A 17,988-nucleotide genomic window follows, 5' to 3' on the forward strand; every position below is an offset into this window, starting at 1 on the left:
TACAAACATCGCTTGATTGTGGCCGATGTGAGACCTGCATGTTTTAATCAGGTTGAGGAAACATGACTTTATTATAATCTCTGGTGAGGCTCCTCCCTCTGGAATTCTCCTCCCCAAAACTTTTGGAGGGAAAATTAAAATGTAACAGGACACAGGACAGATCCAGGAGCAGAGACACACAGTGTGGAGCAGGAGGATTATGAGAACTGATCTGGAGGTGAGACTTTTTAAAGATTTTATTATGTGCTTCTCCGGCCTAGAATGTCGTCATTGTTAAAACAAGTTTGTGGTGTTTTATTTGAAATTAGAGTTAATGTAAGGACAGCTTGAAACAAATTGTTTTTGACTGTCCATCTACAAGAGTGTGACACTTGTACTAAGATTTGAATGTGCTTGTTCCAGAGTCGTCTACAAACACAGAGTGACGTCCAGAGTTCTGCTGGAGCTGTGGGGAAGTTCATGAATGTTATAGTTGATGTTTCAGAAAAAAGGAAGATGTTTGAGAACCAACAAACCACAGACCACAGATGAACAAAGTAAGTAAACCAACTAAAATTATTTCAAAATGAACTTCCTATTGAAACTGTTATCGTACTTGTACAAGGTGATGTGGCATTAGGAGACTTTATACCAGATGCCCTCCCTGTTACTGTGTTTAGAGGAAGAAAAGCAGCACATGGTGAGTTTTGTTTCTGCAGATACACTTCTAATGTTCTTGTGATTCTGTTCTGGTCCATTATTGTAGTAATAAGTACTTTAAATGTATTTAAACATGTACAACAGAGTAGATCATCAGAATGTGATCATCATGTGTTATTCCTGTGTCCACAGGCAGAGACCAGAGCTTCTTCACTGGAATAAATCTTCACACTGTCCAGCTCCAAACTGTGTGTCTCTGTACTTGTGTCTCTGTGTGTTTGATTCTGTTTAAGACAAGACAGAACTGTGGAAAACTAAAGACTGTTTTTGTATTCTTTTACAGAATTAGATCAATTAAATTACATTATACATACTTATACATTTCATGATAAGGTACCATAAGATAAATATGCATATTCAGCATGATTTGTTCAAATTTCATCAACATGAAAAAGTGACGTTCATGTTCCGAGAAAAATATGTGTAGAGGGGTTCGAAAAAAGTTTCAAAGCCTAAGCATAACTTTATTGCGTGCAACCGCTGTCCATAACTTTTTTACGCAAATCCAGCAACCTTTTTTTTTCAGTGTAATAAAAAATACTAAAAGATGTAGTGGAGTAGAAAGTACAGATACCTGCTCTTAAATATAATGAAATAAAAGTAAGATGTAACCACTTTAAAATCTACTTAAGTATAAATTGTAAGTATCTGCTGCTTTTACTTTGTTACGTTCCACCTTCTGGATGTGACTAACTTAAAACAGACCGAGTTAACCACAGCTTCATAGAGTTTTTTTTTTTTTATTTGGGCATTTGGCACCGAACGTTACGGCCCAATGGAAAAGGCTTAATTGGACATGTTGGATTTTAATGTTATCAGCAACACCTGCACCTGTTTGGGACTAGAACAGTGTACGTAGCCTGCACCACTTTGATTAACCAAGTGCAATCTACGCCAGAGAATATCAAGAGAATACACGCTTTTTATCTGTCTATTTATTTGCGTTTTATTGCATAGCTGGACGTTTTAATAGTCCAATAATGAGTTATATTGGTCTTAGAGATAGAGGTTTGTCATAGATGTGAAATAGCAGATGTTGAACTGAGAATAAGACAGTTACAGCGTGTACTGAACGTAATAGCAACATAATATTTCTACATTATAAAAAATTAAATCAAGTTGTCATTTAGCAGTAGCATGTTAACAATATAATATGTAATACTATAATCATATCCATTGCTGTAAAACTTTCAAGTCAGAAACCCAAATTTGTTGTATTTCAGTCCTGCTTGTCCTCTCCAAATATAATATAAATTCTCTAAATTACTGCACAAATTCCAAAGCCATGAAAACCAAACCGCTTTGTATGAAATTTGAAATATAAGATGTGAGTATATTTATTATTTTTCTACATTTGTATAGCGCATAATGCAGATATTACACTTGCCGTGCCCTGTGATAATGAATTCTTAAGCCTCTAGCAATGTTACTGTTTATGCCATTTGAAAAAAAACCAAAACAAAAATAGTAAGAATAATATGCTATAATCTTGGTAGCTTTGTAACTTGAATTTATGCAACAAACTTAGCGAGAAAGGCGGGCAAAGCTCAAGTTACGTTGAATCTAACTTGCATAAACAACTGGGATGTAACAATAACTGAAATATTATGATATCATATTGTCAAAGTTCTCACAATAATATCATGGACCATCACAATATATCAAATTACAAGTCTCTTTGGTTAAATTAAGAGTTATGGTGCAGCAATAGCTAAAAAAAAGATAGAGGGAACTACATAGACCATGATCCTTTGCTCCATTTCAGTGCAGACTACAAGAAGAAATAACAGCTCTAACACTTTGAAATCTTAGTTCTTTAGATTGAGTCTTGTCAAGGCATTTTAAGAGAAAAAAAGTAGAACATTAACGGTTTTAGATGTTTAGTCTCCACAAAATATCACAATAAATATCGTACTGTGAGATGTATATCGAGAAAAATTCGTACTGAGAGGTTTGGATATTGTTACGTCCCTAATTGTGAGTTTTCCCACAATATCATATCGTGAGGTTCATACCGTGACAATATTGTATAGTGAGACTTGGATATCGCTACACCTCTAGTAAACAAAATAATAACTTTTGTAGAGATCAGACAAAGATCTTGAGCGAGTGAACACAAACCACAAACGTACCTGTTAAAATCACAACAAACAAAGTCCACTTCTCAGTTTTTTCCCCCAGTAGATCTCAGAGTGTGTCTTAACATGTCTATATTTAAAGCTGCACTGTGTAACTTTACAGTTGGGGGTCTGTCACCTGTTTGTTTCTATGGTTATGTCTTTGCTCTGCTTCAGAAGTTCCACAGTATGACAATAAACAGCTCTACATTACATTTATTCAATTACAGGTGGTTTCATAGCTGAAAAATACTTAGAAAAACTGGCATTGTGACTGTGAGCGGGGTCGCCTCTCCACAGATCTGACCTGTAACTTCAAACTTGGTCTGGTTTGGTCTCCGTGAAGATAGAAAGGCTTCACGTCGCGATAAGTCACGCTGAATCTAGCTTGCAAGAACAAAATAATCACTTTTGCACAGATCAGACAGAGCTCCAAACCACGTACGTACCTGTCAAAATCACAACAACAAACTCCACGTGTCTTTACATGTTTATACTTAAAGCTGCACTGTGTAACTTTTCTGTTAGGGGTCTGTCACCTTTTTGTTTCAGAAGTTCCACAGTATGACATTAAACAGCTCTACATTACATTTATTCAATTACAGGCGGTTTTATAGCTTAAAAATACTAGAAAAACTGGTATTCTGACTGTGAGCGGGTTCGCCTCTCCACAGATCTGACCTGTAACTTCAAACTTGGTCTGGTTTTGTTTCCATGTAGATAGAAAGGTTTCACGTCACGATAAGTCACGTTAAATCTAGCTTGCATAAACAAAATAATCACTTTTGTACAGATCCAAACCACGTATGCACCTGTCAAAAATCACAACAACAACAAACTCCACGTGTCTTTACATGTCTATACTTAAAGCTCCACTGTGTAACTTTTCGGTTAGGGGTCTGTGCCCTTTTCGTTTCAGAAGTTCCACAGTATGACATTAAACAGCTCTACTTAATATTTATTCATTTACAGGCGGTTTTATAGCTTAAAAATACCTAGAAATACAGACATTGCGACTGAGAGCGTGGTCGCCTCTCCACAGATCTGACCTGTAACTTCAAACTTGGTCTGGTTTGGTCTCCGTGAAGACAGAAAGGTGAATCTAGCTTGCATAAACAAAATAATAAGTTTTGCACAGATCAGACAGAGATTTTAAGTCATTTAACCCAAACCACGTACGTACCTGTCAAAAAATCACAACAACATCAACAACAAACTCCACTCCTCCGCTTTTTTTCCCGGCAGATTCCAGCGCGTGTCTTTTACATCACATCCGGGAAACAATATCCGCGGACAAAAACACTCACAAAACAAAAGCTCCGCGCGGTTTAATATAGCTGTAAATACCTTAATGCGCACGCAAATAATGTGCAAATGCTAACATAACAGGAACCACGTGGAGCCGTCGCTACGCTAAAACCCCGGGCGCTGCTGATACGACGTGCTGTACGTGCCGTGCGTAAGAGGTTTACGTCGGATCTGCCGCTGCCTCTTTCTCTCCGCGGACCCGAGGCACGGCTCCTGATCGGTTCCAGCGCTGTGCAAAGCGGTAAGACAACGCGGGGAAATGCGTTTTTTAACAACCGCGTGCCGCTGATGCTTTACGCGTTTTGTTCTCCGCGTGATTTTAGCCGTGATTAGCGGTAAACACGTCCACGCTACGAGTGCGTGACAGCCGCGGCACCGGTGTGAATACGGCTCGTGCGCAGGTAAAGATGGTTAGCTTTAGCCTCATCCAAGAAACACACAAAAACACCTCATTATCTCAACGATTTCCACGCAAATGCAAGCTTTACCGCGTCTTATCATACCGGATTTCCATGCAAACACGCCGCGTAATAAGCGTATTGATCGGAACGCAATAAAGCATCATAATTTCATAACTTTTAGGGGCCTGGTTTATGCATGTTTACGAATAGAATTATTGCAACATCATAAAATTTTATTTGTGAGTGTTTTTATTATTTCAGCTGGGCCAAAGCTTGCAAAAATGCCCTTAATATCTGAAATGAAATGGATTTGAATAATAGTTAATAATAGGCTCATTACACTATAATAACTAGATAATCTAAGAATTATTTACTACATCTTTACTGAATTGAATCTGGCTGTAATAAGTATATTTATAATAAGGGGTGTGCAAAAATATCAAAATATCTATATATATCGTATCGTTTAATGTAATGATAGAGTATCGATATCGTGGGCTGCTGTATCGATATATCGCCAAGTCTGTTTTTTGGTTTATTTTACTAAATTATTTTGTTACAGCTACAGTTTTGTTGCTTGTTTAGAGGGAAAAAAACTCATTTATGCAACACATTTGACATTTTCACTGTTTTCAGGATTAAAATGTTTGTGTTTCATGTGAACTTTGCACAAAAAGTGTTTCACAGCCATGAATTAGCCATTATTTTTTATTGAACTGTACTGAATTGATTTGAAATATATCGTATCAAACCGAGAAAGCACTGTATCGAGGTGTGTATCGTATCGGCAGCTTCATAAAGATACCCAGCCCTATTTATAATGAATTTTAAAGTATTATTCAAATGCACTGATTGACTTAAAGGGCTCATATTAAGATATTTTCTAATCTATGTTATGTTTTAATAATGTTATAATAATAAAACAGACCTTGAGTTGTGTTTTGTTTCACTCACACATGTTTAATTAACACACAAACCCTGCATATTTTTAGGCTGAGCTCTTCTCTCCAACAGAAAACACTCTGTTGCAGCTTGTGATGTCACGTGGTGATACATTAAGTGCTCTACTGCGTTTTTAAACTCCATTTTTAGACACTATCATTCAATTAATTTGGATATTTCAGCCCTGGAATAGCCGATCTCTAGTGAACAAAAGGTAAAAAGTAGATTGAAAAGTACTACATGACATCACAAGTTGGAACAGAGCATTTGGAGCATTGGAAATAAAGACAAATTAATAATAAAGGGTTGATTAAACATGTGTGAATGAAACAAAACACAACTCCAGGTCTGTTTTTGATGATTTAACAACATTGTAACACAACTTAAAGCTCACAAGAGTCAACTTTGCGTAATATAGGACCTTTTAAAGAAGCACTATGTAACTTTTCTGGTAAATTTTCTGTTTCCTTGATGCTGTAAATGCTTTTGACCAATTTATACATTTTTTTATTTGACTCTACAGCTCAAATCTGATCATATAACAGCTAAAATAATAAAAATCTCTCCATGATTGTAAAGAAAATGTGCGCACGATAAATTCTGAGCCTCAAAATCTATTGTTCCAGCTTCATATAGGAGTCGCTGCAGTAATTATCGCGTCTCTGTTGTATATTTTCAGGTAGGTGGGTTAACATTGGCCTGCGTGTGGAGTTTTGTTTGATGATGTAACACGTCTTAAACCTCACAGGAGTCAATTTTGCGTAATAATATCGTCCCCTTTTTAAGCTTTAAATTGGCAAAGAGCGGAGGATGCAGCAGCGTAGTAATTTATATGACCTTAAACCATTTAATAAAGCTACTCTTGAAACGCCATTCAGGTTAATCAGTTGTTTTGGAATGGGCCCCAGCCGATATTGATCCGGATTTTTGCTTGCATTGTCTCCCCCGTGTCTCGGACAAACTTGGCAGTCCGCAATATAACTTCTCAATAGCAACAGAATTCCTTTGCAAGCCATAGAGAGACATCATTGTTTTGTTATATGGTTCTGTATAACATGGTCGTACAACGGTGGGGCAAACAGTCTCCTCTAATTGACCATGCTAATGAGAAGTATATTGCATTGTAAGTAGATAGAGTTGCCACTAGTGATCCGGACTATATGATGATAGCTTGTTTTCGTACCGGGGCTGCGCTGGTGGGCGGAGTGAGTCAATTTTCTCTTTCTCTCCCTTCTGCTGATGTCTTAATAGCTATGGGCTGCTTGTGTTTACTTGCAGTGTCCGTGTACTGTAGCGCCGTTGTCATGGTGCTGGAAATTCTGACTTTATTTCAATACTTTCGGTTTCATTTTTCTTGTTTTTATTTACTATGACTCAGATATTTTGTGTTTTTTTTAAATAAAGATTGAATTGATGCTAAGGAATAGACTATATTTAAAGGTGCACTGTGTGACTTTTTGGTTGCTTGGCTGCTTGTTTCTATGGATACGTCACTGCTCTGCTTCAAATGTTCCACAGTATGACTTTAAACAGCTCTACTTTACATTTATTTACTTACAAATGGTTTTATAGCTCAAAAATACCTAGAAAAACAGGCGTTCTGACTGTGAGCGGGGTCGCCTCTTCGCAGATCTGACCTGTAACTTGGTCTACTTTGTTTTCTTCTGTGTTATAATGGCGTTTCCTTGTCAAAAAACGTACGGGTGCTTGTGTTTACTTGCAGTGTCCGTGTACTGTAACGGCGTTGTCATGGTGCTGGAAATTCTGACTTTATTTCAATACTTTCGGTTTCATTTTTCTTGTTTTTATTTACTATGACTCAGATATTTTGTGTTTTTTTTTTAAATAAAGATTGAATTGATGCTAAGGAATAGACTGTATTTAAAGGTGCACTGTGTGACTTTTTGGTTGCTTGGCTGCTTGTTTCTATGGATACGTCACTGCTCTGCTTCAAATGTTCCACAGTATGACTTTAAACAGCTCTACTTTACATTTATTTACTTACAAATGGTTTTATAGCTCAAAAATACCTAGAAAAACAGGTGTTCTGACTGTGAGCGGGGTTCGCCTCTTCTGCAGATCTGACCTGTAACTTGGTCTACTTTGTTTTCTTCTGTGTTATAATGGCGTTTCCTTGTCAAAAAACATACCTGGAGTGGGATTAAACCTTTCTATCGTCATGGACACCAAACTGGACCAAGTTACGGGTCAGATCGGTGGAGCGTCAAACCCGCTCACTGTCACGAAGTCCGCTTTTTTTCTAGGTATTTTTGAGAACATTCTAACTAACTATGAGTGGGGTCGCCTCTCCGCAGATCTGACCTGTCTGACTTGCTTGGTTTGGTCTCCATGGAGATAGAAAGGTTTAAATGCCACACCGTGAAACATTCCTGACACGGCCATCCCCCGCCAGAAAAGCAACACGATTCACCGTTGTCACATTTCGGGACAATCTAAAAAAAACGTTTTTGGCTTGTTATCGCGGATGGGTGCGTCGCCATGGCAACCGCCGGACATAGAAATACCTAGAAATACACGCGGTGGTATTTTTTAACGTTGCTTATTACTCGCTGTATCCTCGTCGCGTCAATATTTGCGTACCAATATTGTGTCGCCCGGGCTGGTTGGGACCACCGTAAGCGCTGTTGACAATTCATTACATTAGGTTATAGGTCTGTTTTCAGAGCCGACGCCGTTATATTAGACATCGAGATTGTAATAGCTCTGGTCCTAAGATGCTGCTCTCAACGTCTAAATAATTAATCTAGCATCTTGGGAGGGGTCACTGCATGGGAAAGAGAAAAAAATCCCGCTCCTTTCTCTCATATTTGCTCCTGCTCTCTCATTAAATAATTCAACCATCTATCCATAAATTGTTTGCTCAATCTCCGACCTTTTCCTTGGGATTAAGAATGCGCAATAATAATAATTCTTCAGAGACAAGGCATAACGAATGGCACAATTATGAAGGGGGGTAGGATCAGTTTGGGGCTGTCGTTGCCTGGAGCTGGTTGCCTGGTGACAGCAGGAACTTTACCGCCCACAGTATTTGCAGTTGGGAGTGAGTGAAAGGACGAAAACAATCACATTATAGGAGTCTAGACGCGGGGCTATGCATAGACCGGACCGCCTGTCACTCAACTGCCCGTGAGATCCGTTAAGCTTTAAAGGTCCTACATACAAGTACAGTATTACGTGATTTTCTGATTTTCTGCGCTATAATGTTTGTTTCCTTCTGCGTTAAAACGTCGTTTCCTTCTCAAAAAACATACCTGGAGTGACATTAAACCTTTCTATCATCATGGACACCAAACCAGACCAAGTTACAGGTCAGATCTGTGGAGAGGCGACCCCCGCTCATACTCAGAATGTCCCACAGTATGACATTTAACATCTCTACTTTACATTTTTTCAATTACAGGTGGTTTTATAGCTCAAAAATACCTAAAAAAAAACCACACGCATTCTGACTGTGAGCGGGGTCGCCTCTCCGCAGATCTGACCTGTAACTTGGTCCGGTTTGTTTTTTTTCTGTGTTATAATGTTGTTTCCTTCTCAAAAAACATACCTGGATTGGGATTAAACCTTTCTATCGTCATGGAGACCAAACCAGACCAAGTTACGGGGTCAGATCTGTGGAGAGGCGACCCCGCTCACAGTCAGAATGTCTGTTTTTCGAAGTATTTTTGAGCTATAAAACCACGTGTAATTGAATAAATGTAAGGTAGATCTGTTTATTGTCGTACCGGAAGAACAATGGCATCAACAATCACCAGAAAAGTTACGCAGTGCGCCTTTAAAACACAAATAAACTAAACAAAAACAATAAACAATCACATTATAGGAGTCTAAACGAAGTGCTATGCATAGACTGGACAGCCTTGCCTTTTGTTTCATTCACGCATGTTTAATTAACGTACAAACCCGAACTTCTCTCCGACAGAAAACACTCTGTTCCACCTTGTGATGTCACGCAGGAAGTCCTCGGTCGATATTTTGTTTTTCGTCAACCTGCTGCCTAAAAATACACACAAATATTATTATTATATGAACACTTTACATGAGTACACAGCGCTCTTGTGGGTTTGTGGTAAAAAAAACAAAACAAAAAAAAAAACAAAAGGGCTGTGGGTGAGTTTGTAGTAAATCTAAATTGCATTATTTTAGGAAATCAAAATCTGCTCCGAATACCAGCCCAAAAATATCGGCCGAGCTTCTTGGCCATCGGTCGCTCTGGATTCTAACCAATCTGTATCGGCATCAGCTTTTTAAAAAAAACACATTGGTCGATCTCTATTTTTAGCCCTGGAATTGCCAATCGCTACTAAACGAAAGGTCAAAGGAGCTGTTAAATTGGAAACTACCACTTCATGACATCACAAGGTGGAACAGAGCATTTGGAGCGTTGGAGATATAAACAAATTAATAATAAAGGGTTGATTAAACATGCGTGAATGAAACAGAAAACACAACTCCAGGTCTGTTTTTGATGATTTAACAGCATTATAACACGACTTAAAGCTCACAAGAGTCAATTTTCCGTAATATAGGACCTTTAAAGAAGCACTATGTAACTTTTTCTGGTAGATTTTCTGTTTCCTGCCTCTCTTTTTGCTGCTGTAAATGCTTTTTGAGCTATTTATACATTGTTTTATTTGACTCTACAGCTCAAATCTGATCATACAACAGCTAAAATCACAAAAGTCTCCTCATTATTGCAAAGAAAATGTGCACACGGTAAATTCCGAGCCTCAGAATCTATTGTTCCAGCTTTATATAGGAGTCGCTGCAGTAATTATCGCGTCTCTATTGTATATTTTCAGGTAGCGTTAGCAGTAGTCCGTGGGTTCACATTGGCCTGTGTGTGGAGTTGGTGCCAAGTCTTAACGGGCCCCTCGCCCAGTAAACAGCCTGTGCTCTCAGCGGCCAGTGGCTCCCATCAGCTCTCCACCTGCTCCTCAAGCACCTAGCTGGCTCCGTCCCTCCTCTAACCCTCCCTTCCTCCTCTCATCTTTTCATTTTTTATTTAGATATTTTAAAATTTTCACCCCAAAGGACAGGTAAAGGGAAAGGAACGGTACTGACTTTTGCTTTTGGTTTCATAAGGGCTGAAATCTTTGGTAAAAAAAAAAAAAAAAAACAGCTAATTGCGATTATTTTTTGTTTTAGAAATAGGATTCGTTTAAAAGATTTTCAGTTCCGATATCGATTCCAGTATGATCGCTTTAAAGGTGCACTGTGTAACTTTTCTGGTGGACCGTATGGAAATAAACTTGGTAATCACAATGGAGACAAGTTAATGGTCAGATCTGTGGAGAAGCAAGCCTGCGCATAGTAAGAGCTCATGTTTTTCAAGGTATTTTTGAGCTATAAAGCACCTTGTTTTGCACTGAACAATAGGGATGTGCAAAAATATTGAAATATTCGATATATCGTATGGTTTAATGTGATGATACAGTATCGATATCATGGGCTGCTGTATCAATATATCCTCAAGAGTATTTTTTTGTTGCATTTTGACGAAATTATTTTGTTACAGTGCTACAGTTTTGTTGCTTGTTTAGTGGAAAGAAACTCATTTATGCGACACATTTGATATTTTTTTAGTTTTGATGATTAAAATGTCTGTGTTTCATATTAATTTTGCACAAAAAGCAGTTTCACAAAGACTTTTTAGTATCACAGCCATGATTTAGCCTTTATTTTTCATTTAACTGTATTGAATCGATTTGAAATATATCATATCAAACCGAAGCTGCACTGTATCGAATTATGTATGGTATCGAGGCCTATGTATCGAGATATGTATCGTATCGTGGCCTATGTATCGAGATATGTATCGTTTCGTGGCCTATGTATCGAGATATGTATCGTATCGTGGCCTATGTATCGAGATATGTATGGTATCGTGGCCTATGTATCGAGATATGTATGGTATCGTGGCCTATGTATCGAGATATGTATGGTATCGTGGCCTATGTATCGAGATATGTATATGTATCGTGGCCTATGTATCGAGATATGTATGGTATCGTGGCCTATGTATCGAGATATGTATGGTATCGTGGCCTATGTATCGAGATATGTATGGTATCGTGGCCTATGTATCGAGATATGTATGGTATCGTGGCCTATGTATCGAGATATGTATGGTATCGTGGCCTATGTATCGAGATATGTATGGTATCGTGGCCTATGTATCGAGATATGTATGGTATCGTGGCCTATGTATCGAGATATGTATCGTATCGGCAACGTCTTAATGATACCCTAAAAGCTCTAAAAGATGTGTCCTTTTTATTTTTTGCAATTCTTTTTTTTTTTAATTTACTCCTTACATACACAAATCTACATGAATATATCACCTGTAATTGAACAAATACTAGACAGATATGTTTAATGCCATGCTGGGAAACATTCCATGCAAAGGGATAGCATCACCATGGCGACAAGCAAGTAGCGGACTCTCCATCTTAGAAGTATTTGGCGATGTTAACCAATACTAGAGCTGTGACTGAGCAAATTTCAAAATAAGACGAAACTGATCAGAATAGTTCACAAACTTCACATTGTAAACGCGTCCAGAAGACAAACTGATAAAAGAATCGCGTTTCAGAACAGGTCTGTGCACAGTTAGTGGTTTTGTTCAGAATAAGAGGGTATTTAGCCGTTTGTGGAGGAGATTAAAGGTACAATGTGGTCCGTAACCGACAAAATATCCTCTATGTCTTTTTATAGAATTTGTTGTGTGTATTGAAAGTCTTGTTGTGCCTGTAGTTTCGACCTCTGCAAACATGTTCTGAAATGCATGGGATTCTTGTATTTTTGTATTTCTCACTTCGTATTTCAGTTTTGTCTCAAATGTTAAAGGTGCACGGCGTAACTTTACCTTCTTGTCTCCATGCAGATTTTATTGCTTTGCCTAAAATTTGTTTCGTGGTATGACTTTAAACCTGCACATCTAGCATTTATTCATTGCGGGGTGTTTCTGTTGCTCAAAAATACAATAATTCCTTCTGTGAATAGGGGCGACTCTCCACAGATCTGAACTGTAATGTAGCGTAGTGATGTAACCTGCTTGTGTCCTTTGTAATAGATAGGTTTAATCTATACTGTGGAACATTTTAGATAAAGCAATAATGTTTCCATGGAGAACTAGCCTGATTCTTCAGCCGGTTTCACTTCGTGGAAACCGTCCGACCTCGCAGCATTAGGATTACTTGGTAGAGATTTTGATTTCACTTATTATTTATTTTTTTTCAGCATAAAACAATTGGCAAATCCTGAAGTAAGTATTGTGTTAGTTTTCAGTTCATATTTCAGTGTTTTGTCAATTCTTCTAGATGAGTCTAAAATGTGAACTTTGAATGTGTAACTTTTTGGTTGGGGTTCCATCATCATTAGGGCTGTGCACAAATATCAAAATATTTACATATCGTATCATTTAATGTGATGATACAGTATCGATATCGTGGGCTGCTGTATCGATATGTCGCCAAGAGTACGTTTTGGTGTATTTTACAAAATTATTAGAAACTTGCTTATGCGACACATTTGACATTTTCACTGTTTTTGAGGGTTAAAATATTCATGTTTCATATTCACTTTGCACAAGAAGTGGTTTAACAAAGACTTTTAGTATCACAGCCACGATTTAGCCTTATTGAATCGATTTGAAATGTATCTTATTGAATCGAAAGTGCAATGTATCGAGATATGTATCGTATCGTGGCTTATGTATCGAGATATGTATCGTATCGTGGCTTATATATCGAGGTATGTATCGTATCGTGGCTTATATATATCGAGATATGTATCGTATCGTGGCCTATGTATCGAGATATGTATCGTATCGTGGCCTATGTATCGAGATATGTATCGTATCGTGGCCTGTGTATCGAGATATGTATCGTATCGTGCCTGTATGTATCGAATATGTATCGTATCGTGGCCTATGTATCGAGTATATGTATCGTATGTATCGTGGCCTATGTATCGAGATATGTATCGTATCGTGGCCTGTGTATTGAGATATGTATCGTATTGTGGCCTCTGTATCGAGATATGTATTGTATCGTGGCCTCTGTATCAAGATATGTATCGTATTGTGGCCTGTGTATCGAGATATGCATCGTATCGTGGCCTATGTATCGAGATATGTATCGTATTGTGGCCTGTGTATCGAGATATGTATCGTATCGTGGCCTATGTATCGAGATATGTATCGTATCGTGGCCTGTGTATCGAGATATGTATCGTATCGTGGCCTGTGTATCGAGATATGTATCGTATCGTGGCCTGTGTATCGAGATATGTATCGTATCGTGGCCTCTGTATCGAGATATGTATCGTATCGTGGCCTATGTATCGAAATATGTATCGTGTCGGCAACTTCTTAATGATACCCAGCCCCAGTCTTTCGTTTACTTCGATGCACCTCCTGCCATTCACTTCGTTTCCAGTCCATCTCTCCCATGTCCCTGGCTGCCCTCCCTCCCTCCTCCCTCCCTCCTCTCTTCCTCCCTCTTTTTCCTCTCTCTCCTTCCCTCTCCCGCTCCCCCTTCCTCTTCCTCTCCCCCCATCCCGGAGCTAATGAAGAGTACCATTTAGGTGTTGACTTTACCCTCTCCCGCTCCGTAGCCTACATCTATACTGTACAATACCTCCACTTTTTTTCGCGCTCCGTGATTGGCCGACGGGGCCCGCGACGTCACTCGGGGGCCAGCTGTTGATTCGGCGCTGTCTCCAAGGCTGGATTTGCTATGATAGCTTATGGCAGGTAGACTCTCTCTCTCTCTCTCTCTCTCCGTCCGTCCGTCCCTCCCTCCTCCCCTTTCTCTCTCTCTCTCTCTCTCTCTCCGCCTTCTCTATCCTTTTCCACTCCAGCGCGCGCCCATGTCTTCCAGTCTTCGCGTGCGTTTTGAGTTGTGCCGTCGGGAGCCAGCAGACCAGCAAACCCCTCTCCTCTTGTACAATGGACACTAAAAGCTCCCGTAGTACAAGAGATGGCGTCTGGTTCGGGCAGAGCGGTAGGTACCCGAAATTCAATTCTCATTTTCCGTAATTATTTCTTCTTTTCTCTCCTCCATTAGCTCTTGCACCATGCTTTTTTTTTTTTTCTTTTTAAATTATACCGAAGGTGGCACGCTATTGTAACATAATGAGATGTCTTGGCGCGTTAAATTTACCGTAACATCACAACTGGTGGTCCCCGTGCTCTGTGTCCTTACAATTTAAGCACAGCGAGATCTGCTCTAATCTCATTCTCTGCTACTTACTACTGCTTTTCATTATAATTAACCAAGATTTGCTCGTTAAAAGCTTTGTCTGCGTTTTTTTTTTTTTTTTTTTTTGCTCCCCTCTCCCCTCGGTTTGAAGTGCAGGTGCTTGTGCGCATAATGGACTTTTAATGACTTCGGAAGTTTTGTCAAAATGCGGTTGCCGATTAAGACCAAACTGCTGGAGTTGCATGTTTCTGAAAATCTTTTGTTGCTTATTGTGTTTTTTTTTGACTGTCTGTGTAGTTAGAGGTAGCTGGAGAACGCACGAGCACACACACACACACACACACACCTTTTTCCTTTACGCACCTTTCTCGAGTTCTTTTATTAATCCTTCGTTGAGACCCCCCGAGGCAAAGACGACCGGCGCAATTAGCGGCTCGTTTGCGGTCATTTAGCCGCGTTTTCGCTTAATTCAATCGGGCGCTTCTTTGAACCGGCGGACCTCTTCGAAAACCCGACTGATATCACGTCTTAGCCTTTCACTTTTATCCCGTCAGTGCTTCAGTTACGCAGCTCCCTTGTCAGTGATTCCACCTGCTTCTTCGCAATTAGCAGAAACGTCGAGAAAACGGCAGATTAGTCGCTCAGTTGCGCGAAACCTCTAAGCGAAATGTATCGGTTTTCCGACACGATTGCGCGCGTGCACCTCTCCTAATAACGCCTGTCGTTTTATCTCATTATTGAAGCCATGTTTTTGAATATGGCAGATTTGGCTCCGCGCGTCGGCTTTGTCATGGAAATAAAGAGGGAAGGAAGAAAGAGGGAAAAAAGAAAAGAAAGAGAGAGTAAGCTTGCTGTGCTTTGGTGACACAAAACTACTTTGTATTCTGCGTCCACGGCGACAGTCTCCCAGCTGTTTGGATCTGCTCCTCTCCTCCTTTCATGTCTCACTCGAGTAAAATCAGACCATCTCCAACCAGCCGTCAACAGTGTTATTTTATGATTAGAATCGGGGGACTTCAAGCTCTAAAACGCAACCGGTTTGACTGTTTTTTTTTGCGTTTTTTCGCCCTGAAATCATGTCCAAATCTTGCTTACTTACTTTTAGATTCCTCAGCTTTGTTTTTGAGAATTAGTATTTGAGAATAAGGTAATAGAAAGTTGAGATTTCTTGAGCGGACATAGCTATAATAATAATAAAAATAATTCTATACGCAAAAAGTAAATGTCTAGAATGCATTGTGTGTGATTTCTGTAGCGCTTTGTCTAGCTGTCACTCAAAATATTAATTGCGCTGTGTTCATTTGAATTGTAAATCGTCTGCATATATGACAGCTACTTTTCGTGTTTGAAACCTGCCACGCTGTGTTTTTTTCTTTCTTTTTCTTTGCAGTTTTTTTTTTTTTTTTTTTTGTAAAGGCTTGTCTCCGCGGTAACTGCTGTAATACCAATGAACCACTCCCTACCGGCGAAGGACTCAACACCACAGCGAACAGCGCAACTTCTCCCCAGCCAGTCGTCTTTGTTAGAAATCCCAGGTTTAAAAGCGGGGGTCTATTGAAACGAGCGAGAAAATTTCAACATTTTTTGGCCATCTGTCAAAACAAGGAAAGAGGGTTTTGAATGCGTAACAGTGTCTGGATGCACAGTTTGAAGTCTACGCGCCAGAAAGACTAAAAAAGCTACCTGCAGAGCCATGTAGACGGGCTAGAATAGTGGAAAAAATAGCCTTATATTTAAAATTTCAACGCGATCAGGTTCGATTTTATGAAAAAATCTCCTCTTAAGAAAAATTACGCCTTGAAATATGTTGAGAAATGTATGTAAAAAGTGTTGGTAATGGCGATAATTTGACTACCAGCCGGTTTTGTAATGTTTCCAGTGTAACTAGCATTAATATGGATGAGTCGCCGTGGGCAACCGATCATTACCAGCGAATGCTATGGAAAAGCGCTACTGGCATTTGAAAAGCTTGTACATTCATTTCAATTTACTGTTGGAAGACTGCAGTTTGGTGGAAGATCGCGGGGTTAAGGTCATAGAGAGTTTGTTTTCGTTGGTGGCGGTTTGCGGAAAATATCGAATTGAAGTTGGAGTTTTAATTCTAGGGTTTTGTTCAAAGTTCACATTTTTAACGCGCCAAAAAGACTGAAATTTTGACAGACAAACTAATACGAGAATCACATTTCAAAGCAGTTTTCGTATGCAGAAATTATTTATCGTTTTTGCTAATTTTGTCTATTCAAATCACGATTTCGTTTGATTTCGCCGCGACAATTCACACATTTTAAAGCTTGGCACTGTAATTTTCGCTTGTCTTCGTTGCCGTTACCGAGATGAGAGAGATTGAGGAGCGAAGAGAGAGAAGGAGAGAGTGAGGAGGAGGAGGAGGAACACTTGGAGGAGTTGACCTTTTTGGGCGGATCTTGGAAGTCCAGGTTGGGCGCACACATTGGCATCGTTGGGTGCCAGTACCAGCATGGCTTCAATCCTCAAATATGGATTAGCGAAAGACGAAGAGATGGAGAGATAGAGAGAGAGGGATGAGAGAAAGAAAGAAGGAAGGAGGGAGGGAGGGTAAGGGTAACAGAGGCGATAGGCAAATTAACTGAATAGACTTTAATTCGGGGCTTACGAAAATACAGAGACCGAGAATCTAACTGGTCATAAATGATTCATGGAGACTGGAGTGGTGAGACGGAGTTGACATTTGCACACGTCTACCTCGCCAACAACCCACAATGCAACGCTCCGTCACAACGTACAAGCACTGGAGCTTATCTCGAAAGGATGTAGAGATTGTGTAATGTGTTATACGTGGGAATATTGACTCAGAGAATAGTTTTCGAGTGATAGTTCATGATGTCGTGCGCTGTTATCTACCATGGAACTAATGTACAGTATTTTATGTGTGTCCAATATTGACAGAAAGGAATAGCTTGACTTAGATTATACATTTCTGACTGACGGTTTAACAGTGAATCAAAAATTTGCTTAAGAATGCTCGGAAAACTCATATCACGACATTTATCCGCAATGGAACGAATGTACAATATATTAAAGATGGACAATATTGACCAAAACGGATATCTTAATTAGTTTTTCTGCTTCGTAATAACAATACAATTCAAATAATATAATATAAATAAAATTATAGTTTAACAGTGAGTCATGAATTTCCTAAAGTGTGACTTCAAAACTATCGTGACGTAATATCAATATTATACAATGGACAATATATGAGTGGGCGATATTGACGGAAATTAATAGTGTTTTTTATTTATTTATTTTTTTATA

General features: G+C 39.2%; 2 protein-coding genes across 4 annotated transcripts in view; one reads left to right on the top strand and one right to left on the bottom strand.

The window, feature by feature from the left end:
• Window positions 1-4,230, bottom strand: part of zranb3 (zinc finger, RAN-binding domain containing 3) — a 314,618-nt gene extending 310,388 nt beyond the window's left edge. The window contains exon 1 of the mRNA XM_055166955.1: window positions 4,000-4,230. The gene's annotated coding sequence lies outside the window, so the exon portion shown is untranslated. The remainder of the gene's footprint in view (window positions 1-3,999) is intronic.
• Window positions 4,226-17,988, top strand: part of LOC110173254 (R3H domain-containing protein 1-like) — a 153,935-nt gene continuing 140,172 nt past the window's right edge. For all 3 annotated transcript variants that reach the window (XR_008633441.1, XM_055163504.1, XM_055163511.1), the window contains exon 1: window positions 4,226-4,365. The gene's annotated coding sequence lies outside the window, so the exon portion shown is untranslated. The remainder of the gene's footprint in view (window positions 4,366-17,988) is intronic.

Source organism: Boleophthalmus pectinirostris, unplaced genomic scaffold (assembly GCF_026225935.1).
Source record: "Boleophthalmus pectinirostris isolate CB_2022bp ecotype Guang Dong unplaced genomic scaffold, ASM2622593v1 HiC_scaffold_11, whole genome shotgun sequence".
Taxonomy (NCBI): Eukaryota; Metazoa; Chordata; class Actinopteri; order Gobiiformes; family Gobiidae; genus Boleophthalmus; species Boleophthalmus pectinirostris.